Below are 14,406 nucleotides of genomic sequence, written 5' to 3'. Positions count from 1 at the left end.
ATCACCTCCAGCCCTACAAAACTCGCACCGGGCTGCCCTAGGCAAAATGGTGAAACATGTCCAGTTCATCCAGGACTTTTCTCCCATCTCTCCTTATGTCAACACTAGCCAGCATATCCTTCCATTCCCACCAGACAGAGCTTCATACGGTAAGTGCGTGTTCACATTTATTTGGCCAAGCAGTGTGTGCCAGGCTCTGGTCTAGGCCCTGGAGGCGTGGCAGTGAACAGAACAGACAAGGCTCCTCCCTCATGGAGGGGTTGAAAGCTGCCATGATATTTGCTATATACATTTTTCTTTATACTTTGTACAGACCCAAGGACAAAAGGAACATCAATGAAGTGTCCTCTTAAATAGAAAAATAAGTTACAAAGGGGAAACTGGCAATGGAAGCCTGGGCCGTGGGGAGGGAGTGGGCAGGGGCTTCTCAGAGCAGCTGGTTGGTCTCTGAGCCTTAGTGACCACTGCCACGTGCCTCCCCTCCCCCAGTCTGCCGGCCACAGCTTTCTTCCCTGCCGCCTGCCTTTCATGTCATTGGTCGGCTCTGTCATTTCTAATCAGGGTGGGATTAGGTCAAAGGTGAGAACCAATCCCTGCTCTATTTAAAACTGAATGATAGATATATACACTACTATGTATAAAATAGATAACTAATGAGACCCTACTGTATAGCACAGGGAACTCTACTCAGTGCTCTGTGGTGACCTAAATGGGAAGGAAATCCAAAAAAGAGGGGATATATGTATACATACAGCTGATTCACTTTGCTGTACAGCAGAAACTAATGCAACGTTGTAAAGCAGCTATACTCCAATAAAAATTAATTTAAAAGATAAATTTTTAAAAACTTGAATGATAGAGGACAGGCAGAGGGGCTGGCAGTATAGCCACTTACAATTACCTAAACAACAACGACGTACTCTCCCAACTCCAGACTTACATGTATAATGTTCTCTTTATGGGAGCTACTCCATAGTGATACCTGATGAAGTCTGATCTTTTCAAGGCCCTCCTCCAATCCCTAATTTTCCCCAGATTAACCCTCCCCCAAATATGAGTTAATCTTCCCCTAGGCTCACACGACATGTTTCTAGTCCTTCTTAATAACAATTCCCACACTGGGTCTGCACTGCAATTGTTTCTCTGTGTGTCTTTTTCTTTCCGTTGAACTGGGAACTCCTGGGGTAACAGGCAGGTGTTGTCACCTCTGTATAGCTTATAGTACATGGCACGTGACAGAAGCGCTTCACAAATGGACCACTCTTTGCAGACAGACCTGCATTCAAATTCTGACTCTGTTACTAACAAGGTGAACTCAGACTAGTTGATTAACCACCCTGAGCCTCAGTTTCCTCCACTGAAAAATGGAGATAACGATTACCTCAAAGGAGTCTAAAGACAGTACCAGGAATGTGGTGGTTATGCTGTACTGTCTGACACGTGTTATAATGATGATGGTGGATAAAGATGTAACATCCTCAACTTCTGTGTATGAGCAACATAATAAAACTGACGCCACCGGAAAACAACTATTCCGTAAGCATTTCCAGAGTCTCTCTCACACCTGCCGTGCTAGAGATGCTTTAGTTGGTGGCTGGAATTTCTCTAATAGAAAAGAAGGTTGGCAGTGCTGCAGGAGTAGACGGATGAATCATAATGTTTGGAGATGTCTTTAGTGACAGTAAAAAAAGAGCAGCTGAAAAGAGACATAAAAGAGCTTCACTGTGTCCTTTTATCAACCACGCAAAAAGGAATATAATAAAATCCCCCTGCAAAAAAAAAAAGATAACTTTTTGATCATCAGTATTTCTGTGGAATCTTCTGTTTGTTAACATTCCAACTTAGACCAAATCTAGAGCCATCTTAATGGAAATCCCCCCCACTTTTTCTTGCCAATTTATTTGCTCCCTGGAGCTCATGTCCACGGAGAGAGATTCTACTACATAGGAGTAATTGAAGCATATTTTGGAAGTGCGGACCTTTCTGATAACGTCATGTAAAAGCTGTGCCTCTACTTGGAATGCACGCTGGGAAGAAAGCTGGGTAACAGCAGCAGTAGCAGTTGAAAACCAGGACCATTTCTTTGAGATGCGGCCTCTGAGGTAAATCACACTGTATTTCTTCTCCCCACTCAACTTTTGAACACAGGCAAAATTGATTTAAAATAGATGGCACTTAAACTAAAAAGAGGTCACGAGAGGGCAGGGAGACAGAGTGAGAAGGAAGGACCATCATTGATTCTTAGGGACCTCAGTGAGGGAGAATGGTGGTGACACTAGGATATTTTAACAGAAAAATCACCGGACTCCGAATCCAAAGATCCAGATGTGAGTTCTGGTTCCTTCACTGAGAGAGCTGAGAGAACTTCAGATACGGACTCATCTCTCAGGACCTCTGTTCCTCATCTCTAAAGTGGAGATAAAAGTACATCACCGACTTCACAGGGATGCGGGGGAACTGAGTGAGATAGGAAACAAAAGCACCTTGTAAATGCAACAGCCCCATTCATTTTTTTTTTAAATTTACTTATTTATTTTTGGCTGTGTTGGGTCTTTGTTGCTGTGCGCGCTTTCTCTAGATGAGGCGAGCAGGGACTACTCTTTGTTGCGGTGCGCAGGCTTCTCATTGCGGTGGCTTCTCTTGTTGCAAAGCATGGGCTCTAGGCGCGTTGGCTTCAGTAGTTGTGGCACGTGGGCTCAGTAGTTGTGGCTCACGGACTCTAGAGTGCAGGCTCAGTAGTTGTGGTGCACGGGCTTAGTTGCTCCGCGGCATGTGGGACCTTCCCCGACGAGGGATTGAACCCGTGTCCCCTGCTTTGGCAGGCGGATTCTTAACCACTGCTCCACCAGTGAAGTCCCAGCCCCATTCATTTTAAAGCAATCGTTTTAAACCCAATTGATTTTGTAAAGTGTGTAATAAAAGGAGCAAAATAGATCAAAATACTAACAATGGTTACTATTTCATAATGTTGTGTTTGGGGCAACAATTTTGTTTGTATTTTTATTTATACTTCTGTTTGTACCGCATTATCTTGCCAACCTTTCCACAGTGAGCATGCATTACATTTGCAATCAAGAAAGTTACGTTAACGAGTTAATATGTGTGTGGCTTAGAGATACACACCATGTAGTGAAAGTATAAAGGAATGTGGGAGAATGTTACACACTGACTTCAGGAGAAGGTTACCATTGGGATAAGAAAGGAGATGGGATGGAGAAGAATGCGTGAAGCCTCCAACTGTATTGGTAAAGATCAAATTCTTAAGTAGGGACTCCCCTGGTGGTCCAAAGGTAAAGAATACGCCTTCCAATGCAGGGGATGTGGGTTCAATCCCTGGTCCGGGAACTAAGATCCCATGTGCCACGGGGCAACTAGGCCCGCATGCCACAACTATTGAGCTTAACATGCGTCAACTAGAGAGCCTGTGTGCCACAAACTACAGAGCCCACTTACTCTGGAGCCCGTACGCCACAACTAGAGAGAGGAAACCGGCATACCACAACTGGAGAGAAGCCCAAGTAGACCGCGGGCCGAAATGAAAAAGATCTCGTGTGCCGCAACTAAGACCTGACGCAGCCAAAAAATATAAGGAAAATAAATTAATTAAATAAATAAGTTTTTTTTAAAAAAGCCATTAGAGTTTTAGAAATATTCTTGAGTAGAGTCCTGGGTACGCAAGTATTGTTTTAATGATTTCTGTATTGTATGTGTTTTAAATATTTCATTATAATTTTTAAAACAAAGTATCAGTGCTGGGTACAGAGCATTATGTGCAAGGATGCTTATTAATTTGCAACAATCAAAATATTTTAAACTGTCCAACAATAGAAAATTGGTTAAATAAATTTTGGCACAGTAAAAAAAAAAGGAAGATAATATTGTTAATATTATTATGATTGTCCTATGAACCTTAAGTCACCTCGTTTCACTGAGCTAGCCACTGCCTCTACCATTGAGAGTGGAGGATGACAGAAAATTGGCACCTAATTGAAAATTTGATTCCTCCGACTTCATTTTCTCCAGTACTTTATTAAGCCCATTATCGGTCTAAATGTATCCACTTAGGTGAGTATTCCTAAGGATTTAGAAATGTTCAGTCAGTACTGTGCATCATCCCACAAATATAAGAATATTAAATACTTAAACAAGGAGATATGAAGAAGGAAAAATCTGAAAGGCCCAAGCGAGGCCGCCTACTATCAGGACCTACAACAGTTAGCCTTTATTAACATACTTGCCTCTTTACTTTCCAGGTGAGAAGGCTTGATTGAGGTTGACTTTTTGTCTTCTTCCTCTTATCAAGTTGTTAAACTAAGGGAACATTTTCTCACTTATTTCCTTAGCCTCTACGACAGATATTAAATAGTAACGGACCTTGCCAAGGATTTGACATTTCCGTCCACCTGCTTCTGCACATTCTATCTAAGAATCCTAAGAAATGTAGCTTTCAAATCAGTGACTAAAGACAACTGGCTTTCTGCTCTGTTCTCGGGTGATTACACTGTGATCTTGCAGCTTAAGGTAAGTTTTTTCCATTTTTATAAATCAAAAATAACATTATTTTATAAATGTGTACCTTGCTGATGCAGATACAGCTGCCAGCCACTAGGTGTCACAATGGCGCATTACAGTCTCATTTCAGAGGATCACCGGGATAGGTCTTAATGCAGAAAGGTGAGCTGGATTTGTCCTCAGCCCCTCAAGACCCCTGCTTCTGCCCTGTTCGCTTCAGCAGCTTAGTGATCTCTCTCCAACTTTCAGGAAGGGACCCAACAGAGTTCTGCGGGAATGTGAACACACAGACTGCTTCACCCAGGAGTATTTGTTGTCCCTCTTACCTGAGGCTGACATTTTTACACTAGGATCTTTTTTCCCTGCTAATCAGTGAAAACCCCTTAGTATATTCTTTCAATTCTTTCCTTTCTTCCCCCTGTTGCTAATATTTCCTTGGCTTACTTCCACCCTATGACCTCTGGTTTCACGAGAGAACCAGATGCAGATGTGGGAACACTCCCTAAGTTTCCCCGCAGAACCTCTGCAGAGCTGCTGTGGTGAAGCCATTTGTGCTGTTACTATGATACACTTTCTGTGTGGTGCAGAGAGGGGGCAAAGGGAGGAACAGGGTCTTGACCTTGAGAAATGATTCAGAAACTGTGTGTCAGGGACCACGGAAATAAAAAGCATAAACAAAAAAATGAAAAATGTGACCAGGAAAATATTCTGTGAGAAATAAAATAAGATCTAATCAACTCCATTATACATGCTTTCCTTTTGTACTATGCGTGTATGTCAGGGAAACTGCTGGGACCATCTGTTAAATGTTTATTTCCATTATTACGTCTGAGGTGCCAAAAATCCTGTAATGGGAAGAAAGAAGAAAATAGCCTTTAACACTGTTGGAAAATGATCAAGAAAAGAAAAAGCCAGAAGCCAAGTTCAGGCTTAAGTTCTGTCTTCCTTTTTATACCAGAAAGTTCTAGAACATGCAAGTCCACCTTTTCAGGGAATTACTACCTAGGCATATTGTTGATGCCACTTCTTTATGGCTGGGAAGGGGACACTTGGGAGGAAGACATCATGTCATTTGTAAATACTTTTTTGAAAGGACAGAGGAAGTCAAGCAAAGACAGGAAACAAAGCTCTACTTTCCTTGTTAGCTCTTCTGGAAAAAAGGTTTGAGAAGAAGGATGAAGCCGTCAGCCAAAATAAGATACAAGAGCTTGTCTGTACAATTTGATTATTCATGCTTTCCTTGCCCACAATTAGTCTGGATAATCAAATACTGAGTGACCCAGAAAGACTACAAGACAATGAGGCACTTTCAGGTGGCCTCACTTGCTCCTGAGGTTTAATCCTGCTCACTAGCGTCCAAAAGAGCTTCATCGTGGAAAAACTGAACACGAAAAGAATTGGCATCCCTGAGTGAAACTTGAAAATTTGTGTTCACATTGGATTAAATTTATAAGAGGAAAAATTGGGTTTTTCTGTTCCCTGAGCTATAAGAATTTAGATAGATAAAAACTTAAACTGCCAGCAGCTTCAGAGTTAATAACCCTGAATCTTGTTGCCAAAAACTAATTTTAGTTGGCGGAAGGCAAAGTGAGAGTCTACTGATTTGGCCGCAACTTGAAAATGACAAAATGTCATTTTTTCTCCACCTAAATAAAATACCTTCTACTGAAACATTGTGAATTTCTAGGATGTTGAAACTAACATATATGACTTAATTTAAAGACCTTTGGGCACTTCAGTAAATAAATGTTTTGGCTGGAATACAACACAGCAGTTTGGTTTAAAAAAAAAAGTTTGTTTAAGGAACGGTATAGTGAGATTTCAGTATTTTACAGAACAAAATTATTTTAGGCTTAGCCTTTGGAAGGGTCATGTTTTTGGAGAAAGCAAAGGGTTGTGGTGCTTCATAGGTACTATCTCCTGTTGTTCTCACAACCCGAGCAGGCAGGTATTTTTATCCATATGTTCTAGATGAGCAGCCGAGGCACAGGAAGATTTAGTAACTTTCCCAGGGTCTTAAAGCTGGTTTTGGAACCAGGGCCTGGATACAGGTGATCCAGCTTCAGAACTGCCTCTATAAAGCATACAGGAAAAGTTTTTCACCTCTGGGATATTATAAAGGTGGTAAAATGCAAGAAAACCTTTAAATTATGGAATTAGAGCTTACCACCCACACAAGAAAATGGAGGTGATAGTTCTAATGATTGAAATAACGCTCTCATCAAAAGTCCATGATATATACATACACTACCAAATGTAAACTAGTTGGCTGGTGGGAAGCAGCTGCATAGCACAGGGAGATCAGCTCGGTGCTTTGCAATGACCTACAAGGGTGGGATAGGGAGGGTGGGAGGGAGGCTCAAGAGGGAGGGGATGTGGGGACGTGTGTATGCATATGGCTGTTTCGCTTTGTTATGCAACAGGAACTAACACAGTATTGTGAAGCAATTATACTCCAATGAAGATATATATATAAAAAAAAAGCCCATGATACTATTGATCGTGAATTCCTCTTTTGTGTCAGTGAGATTAATTCTGTACTTGATACAATGTATCTAAGTTTTAAATAGATCATTTTGGCTTTGCAAAGATATGGCTTCTAGTAGCATTCTGATTGTACCACCAGGAGATTTCTCATTTCCCCTGTGAAGAAAAGGAAACAGCCAGATTGAATCATAATAATTAATAACCCCCCCCTCCACAGCATTGGTTAAGCACTGCTCCACATCCTCTTGCAGTTTTTTTTTTTTTTTAATCCTTTTACTCTTGACAAAAAAGGATGCTGAGAAGATGAGCAAGGCTTTAATCAGTGCTAAATCAAACCAAAGACTGATTTAAACAGTTTCTGGAAATAATGTCCAGGTCATTCCACATCACTGACATTATGAGAAACAGATAGCATTCATGAACTACTGAAAGAAAAAAAAACCATAGTTTGAAACAAAAGTGTGCATTTAAGATCATATTGTTCCATTCTATTCCAGTGTCAAAAACTGGCATTCATTTCAGAAATCAACCTAATAGGATTGCAGGGATTTTTCTTGAATACATTAAATCATTCTCAGAAAAGAAAACTACTACTTAAAAAAAGAAAAAAAAATCAACGTGCTTCTCAGTTCTCTCAAAATTTAAGGCAGGGGCTTCCCTGGTGGCGCAGTGGTTGAGAGTCCGCCTGCCGATGCAGGGGACACGGGTTCGTGCCCCGGTCCGGGAAGATCCCACATGCCGCAGAGCGGCTGGGCGCGTGAGCCATGGCCGCTGAGCCTGCGCGTCTGGAGCCTGTGCTGCGCAACGGGAGAGGCCACAACAGTGAGAGGCCCGCGTACCGCAAAAACAAACAAACAAAATTTAAGGCAGTATTCATAATGGCACCCTAAGAATATCTTTTTTTTTTTTTTTTTGCCACACTACGTGGCTTGTGGAATCTTCATTCCCCGACAAGGGGTTGAACCCAGGCCCATGGCAGTGAAAGTGCGGAGCCCTAATCACTGGACCATCAGGGAAGTCCCTGTTTTTCGATGTCCTTTTTTTTTTTTTTTTTTTTACGGCACCCTAAGAATAATATGATGTATTCCTTAAAAATCTTCTCACATACATCAATTTACCAGATCCCCGTAACAAGTATATACCAATTTTAAGATTAAGAGATTAAGATTAAGAAACAGATTAAAAAATAGAGGCCTGTACAGATGAGAAAGGTACTCACTGATACTGTAATAAGAGTATCTTTTAAGTGTAAACCTAAGTTCCTTAAGAGTTAAACAAATGTCTAATGCCTAATTCACTTACTATTAAAAGTGGAGATCACAACATGTGCTAGGCAGCACTATAGCATGGGGAAGTGGGGACACAGCACCGTTCCATGTCTGTTTAAAGTGTAAATTTCATGGGAATCCTTCAGACAACTATCAGACTTCTATCATCTTTCCTGATAACCAAAAAAGTAAAACAATTCCTTTTAAAGGGAAACCATTTCCTGTGACACCTTATCCTAGAAAACAAACCAAAAAATTGTGAGTAGATATTGAACAACAATGGTACCCACAGGGACTTCCCTGGCTGTCCGATGGTTAAGACTCCGCGTTTCCACTGCAGGGGGCACAGGTTGATCCCTGGTTGGGGAACTAAGATCCCACATGCTGAGAGGTACAGCCAAAAAAAAAAAAATTAGAGATTAAAAAAAAAAAAAAAGGTACCCACAAATAATCTGAAATATCCTATAATACTCTGTACCTTAGAAAGTGACTGCATGTCAAAATGTCCCATTACATAAAGAAGGCTGCCCAACAAGCTTAAAATCCAATAATTTATTGTGTTATCTGTTCTATTGTCAGTTATCAGAATGAAGTATACCAAGAAGTCAATTAACTAAGACTTTATCCTTTAGACAATAATACACTGGTACTTTGGCTGATGTCAAAGAATTTGAACTTGTAAAGAATTTTATAATCAATTTTTTAAATGATACTTATTTATTAGAAAGAAAGCCAGGATTTTAGCAGGTTAACTACAGAAGAGCATATAAATGCTAAAGCTAAAATGAACAGGAATGGTGGTTGCTCAGGGAATAATTTAAATGAAGTGAATTCTGATTTGCAACTTGAAAATGTTGACAGATAGATGGGCAGGATTTAGGAAGCATTTTTAGTAGAACATGATAAGGAAAGACAGGAGGAAAGAAGAGCAAGACAGGTTTGGGTGTGTGTTAGGGGAGAAACAGAGATGCATTTGTTTGGAGGTGAAAGTTCTCCAAATCCCCACATGCTTTCATTAGTAAGTGAGTCGCTTTACTTTCTCTTCTTTGAAGAGGGTTTGGAGACTATTTATTTCAAGATGTGATGGAAAATTAGAGTGAAAATTAAGTGTCTAGTGAGTTAGGCATGCAAAACCATCAGCATTTCCTCTCCATTCTACTCATCACCAAGTCTGCTCATCCTACTATATTCTTGATTTCTGTGAATGGTGAAACCATCCATCTAGTTTACAAACTTGAATCTTTCTCCATGCCCTTCTCATTTAATCTGTCATCAAATCCTATAAAGCGACGTCCTAAGTATTTCTTGAAAATACTCCTTCTGGTTCCACGACTGCAGCGTATACTCTGGCCTGTTAATGGGTCTCAGGTCTGTGAGTCTCATCCCCCCACCCCACCCAGTTGCTAGCATGATCTTTCTAAAATAAAGAGTTAATTATGGTATTCTACTTAAAATTCCTCAGTGATATCTCATAGCTTTCAGAAACGTGTAAACTCATGGATCCTGCCTGATTTTCTAGCTTCATCTTCACAACCCCATACATACATGTTTTGTTCCAGGCAAGCTGAGTGATACGTCCCTACTCGCCGCCATGTTGTTTCCTCTGCTCACCAATTCACCTACATAACTGTCACTTGACTTTTAAACTTTGACTCCCACGTAATCATCTCTTCTAGAATGCCTTCTTTAATCCCTCAGTCTGATATCTATGACTCTCTCCCATCCATAGCCCCAGGTCTAAAACATGATCATGGCCTGAAGCAGACTAGGCAAGAGCCATCCAGGCGTTGTCCAGGGCACCAGCCTTCAAAAAGATTTACACGTCGTTGGGAACATTGCAGAGAGAATATAATGTTTATCAATACCACTGGTGCTTAGAAGGACTACTTCAACAAGGTTCTAGGAATCAGAGGTCAGAAGACCCAAGAATATGCTTGAATAAAGGATTTCTAAACTGCCTTTCAAAGAGGGTGAGTTTGGTTAGTTTCCATGTTTTTGTTTTGCTAGTAAGGTATGCAAGTTAGGAGTCCAAGCTGAGCTGCTTAGGACAGCACAGGAGAGGGAACCTCTGCCAATAGGTGTCCTTCTCTGTCCTTCCCTGCATTGTGCTTGTGGTGGGGGGTCTGTGCAAAAACTGTGGTCTCTCCCCAAAAGGAAAGTGGAACAAATGCTTAAAGAACATCAGTTTGAAGGGGAACCAAATATCTAACTAGCTTTCTCAGGGTCCACCATGTTTCTGGCTGGTTCTGATCATAATATATATCATATAATCTTGTAATAAGTTGAATTACTTGCCTAAGTTCTCCATAAGCTTCCCAAGGACTGAAACTATGATTTTTTGTTTTGTTACAAATCTGAAAAAGGTACATGTTGACTCAAAGTGTGTGATCTGGAAGGATGATGATACAAAGATCAAGAGTTAGCAGTGTATATTTAACACTGTCCAGAGAAGAACAACCTTGAGTCAAACAGGTAAGAATATTCTGTTCACTCAAGAGGTATTCTATATTGTGGGATAACTACAGTTAATTGTGAGTGAAACATCCCTGAAAACTATCCTTCTCTCTTTGGTTTGACTTCATATTTACCAAATAAACTACTATTTCCAGGGTATCTTCTTAAAAGGGATGGGGAGTCTTAGGTGGAGAAGACCAAATATGTGGTCACTGGAAAGATATATCAACCATTATAAATCAATAAATGTACATTTTAGTTTATGTTAATTCTTCTATAAGTGTGATTAGTGGAAGATTGCATAATGTCCCTTTCTGAGGTCTTGGGAAAATCAAATAATTTATGTGTAATCATTTTCAAAGTTATATAGCTCCTACATGTATTTTTTTCCTCTTCGATAAGAATGACATGCATATTTCAAAGGATATTTTAGCTTTGATTGTTTTCTCCTTAAAATTTCATTTCATTTCGGTATGACTTTCGGCCAGTAGAAATTTTATGCTCTTGACCCAATTTAAACTAATATTTTCCTTCTTTCTTTTGCCAGTAAAATATTATTACACTCAACTTTTCTCAAGAGAAAGATGTTCTGTTTCTTCATAGTAGGCTACAACACTGAAGGGAAAAGGGGGTACCTTTTGACTTGACTCTTTTTCTGGAAAGTATACAGAATACTGTGAATAAATAAGCTTTTCAGATCTTTTAGGATTAAGTTACATTACTTTAATAGAGAAGAAGCCTAAACAGATGTGGAATTTACAAGAAATGATGTTTTTTCTGGTAATGACCCATGTTGATTTGGCAGTTGTTTAAATATTATGTCAGCCAATTATATTTAAAATCTCAAACAGATTGGAGAGAGAGTCCCAGAAAAAAAAAGGTAATATTGAGGGCAAGTAAAATTATTTTCTGAAAACTTCTGCTATTTGATTTGAACCTTGTAAAATTCAAGACAAATATGAATAATCTCCAATCTTGTCAAACCAGGATGTCAAATCATTTTAACCAGGCCACTTGATCCAGTAGAAATGCTATTTTCTTGCATATCTTTTCTGTTAGATTAGGAAACTGTGTTGTGCTGAAATGAACAAGTTAACAATCCATTATGCAAAACCCATGGGTTAAATGTTTTGCAATTCCAAAATTTTAAGATTTTAGAAAGGTGAAGTCATGTGTTTGCCATATATTCAGTGTGGTAGTAATAATTGGCTCTCTGAAAAATGTGTGTGTGTATACATAAGTTTATTAAGACTTTTACTGATTAAACAATGTAGAACACAAAATTACAAATAATAATAAAATATACAATACTATTTCCTGTAACTGTATATAACCAGTCAATTTCCACTGAATGCTTTAACTTATTTTTGCCCAGCTCAAAATGTTTCCTCTATATCACTTGGTGCCAATCTCACTAATTTTACTTGTAATCATCACTTAGAACTGTATTAAGCAGGGTTGTTAATTGCAAATAACAGAAGTTACTCTGAACAAGTTTAAGCTTAAATTAAAATAAATTTATTAAAAGATAATAAATGGACCAAAGAATCTCCAGAAAACCAGAGAATCAACTTTAGAGGTTGGCACCAGAAACAATACCCAGGTCACATCATTGAATTGCTTTTGGGGACCACTAAAGTGGCAGTAAAGTCATTAAAAAAGTAAGTCATAAATGGACAAAAATGTCAGATGAAAAGACCAGCAGCAGCACAGAAAGCAAGTGAATGACTCAATGAGAACATGAGATAGTAAGTGCTGCAAACAAAACATATTGAGGGACTTCCCTGGCACGCCAGTGGGTGAGACTTCGCGCTCCCAGTGCAGGGGGCCTGGGTTGGATACCTGGTCGGGGAACTAGGTCCCACGTGCCGCAACTAAGAGCTGGCACAGCCTAAATAAATAAATAAATATTTTTTAAAAATATTGAAAACCTAGAAGTTCTCTAATTTTAAAGAAAATGATATACTACAACATGGATTGCAAATCTGGGACGTGTGCTGTCAAGTATACCCCAAACAGTATTTTTTTACGTGGCTTCAAAAGAAAACCTATTGCTAGGCATATAGTTATAAATTAAAGTTTAATGTTGCCATGAATACAAGCAAGCCTAGTTTAATCTGAAATAAAGTTGAGTGATTTAAACATCAACGTGCATTGATATTTGTGCCTTAAAGAGTGCCAAAAAGAGTTTTTGTTGTTGTTTAAAAATGTTTTTAACTTCTGTTCAAAATGATTCCTAGCATTTTTTTCTTATTTTAGCATTTCTTATGAGCTCTGGAATATCTATTTTAAAGTTTCCATTTTGAAAAATGGCAACTTTTAATGGATTGAGAGAAACAGTATTTGCCGTGATTGTTTTTGAAAGTGAGTTGCTATTAAAATCTAACAAAAACTTCAAAGAGAACAATTTATTACCTTCTAAACTCGATTTTGATGAAAAAATATTTTACAATTTTCATTAACATGTAATTTAAAATCTCCTTTCTTTTTTCCCAAAAATCTTACAAGTTCACTATATTTTTTGACGTGGTAAAATAATTTCAAAGATAAGGTAGAAATTATAACCATAGCCTAAGAACTGATAATAATTTTTCATGTCATAAACAGACCATACATTTTTATTTTAATACAGCCAAGATATGAAATCTATTTTTACAACATTAGAAAGAATCACAAATGTTTGGAAGTCCATTTTCACTAGGCTTCAACACAATTTTACAAAACAGTATACCTATTGGATATAAGAACATATAAATATTAGACAATCTAAATGTCTACTAACTGGCAAATAGATAGATTATGGTATTCATACTATAGGATATTATACAGTAATAAAAATTAATGAACTATGGTTTCACTCATCTGCATGGATGAATTTTAAAGTTTTTAAATAAAAGGTCATGGAAGAATATATATAGTATGATTCCATTTACATAAATTTAAAAAGAGGCAAAACTAAACAGTGCAAAATTGTAATACAAACAAGGGAATGATGAAGAGAAAATTTAGAATAGTGGTTACCTCTGAGGGAGAGAAGTAAATGTAATCAGAGGAGCCACAGTGGGTGTCACAGATGAGGAATGGTCTGTTCATAAAGCAAGGTGTGGGGCACATGGTTGCTTATTATTCCTCCTTAAACTGTAAGTGTACTTTACATACTCTGGAGAAAATGAGAGGTAAGAAAGTGGAGACCATATATGCAGACAACTCTTTTTGAAGAGGTTTGGTCTTGAATGGAACGTAAAGAAATAAAAGAGTAGATGGGGGGAAATGTGGATGTTTAGAGTTTTGGTTTGCTCTTATGCTTTATAAGATATGAAAACAGAGCATCTGAATGGCATAGAAAGAAAGGGGAGAGGTTGAAGAAACAGCAGAGGAGAGAACTGATGAAGCAAGTGATGTGAGTGCCCTGATCGGAACAGAAGCCAAGACACACCCGAAGGAATACCGCCCAATTCAACCCAGCGGGAGGCAGGCAAGGAGAGAAACAGGTACAGCAGATTCAGACATTTGGTGGTGGGAAACCATGTCTTCACTGCTGGCTTGTTCCTCTTGACTGAGGCAAGGTTTTTAGCTGAGAGGGAAGGGCTAGAGTTGGTTTTAAGAAAAAGTGAAGGCATGAAATAAGTTTTGGATAGAGAACAAACCAACCACAGATAAAGGCAGGTACCCTCTTGAACAACTC

The 14,406-nt window shown here is 38.9% G+C and overlaps 1 long non-coding RNA gene across 1 annotated transcript; it reads left to right on the top strand.

Moving 5' to 3' along the window:
• Positions 1–942: 942 nt before the first annotated feature.
• LOC141278112 (uncharacterized) lies at positions 943–12,993 on the top strand. The gene is made up of 4 exons (XR_012330425.1): positions 943–2,102; positions 4,344–4,521; positions 9,997–10,237; positions 10,631–12,993. It is a non-coding gene; the product is annotated as an uncharacterized lncRNA (long non-coding RNA).
• Positions 12,994–14,406: the final 1,413 nt, after the last annotated feature.

This window comes from Tursiops truncatus, chromosome 2 (genome assembly GCF_011762595.2).
Source record: "Tursiops truncatus isolate mTurTru1 chromosome 2, mTurTru1.mat.Y, whole genome shotgun sequence".
Lineage (NCBI taxonomy): Eukaryota > Metazoa > Chordata > Mammalia > Artiodactyla > Delphinidae > Tursiops > Tursiops truncatus.
Note: the sequence above shows the minus strand (reverse complement) of the source record. Positions and strands in the feature narration are given on the sequence as shown.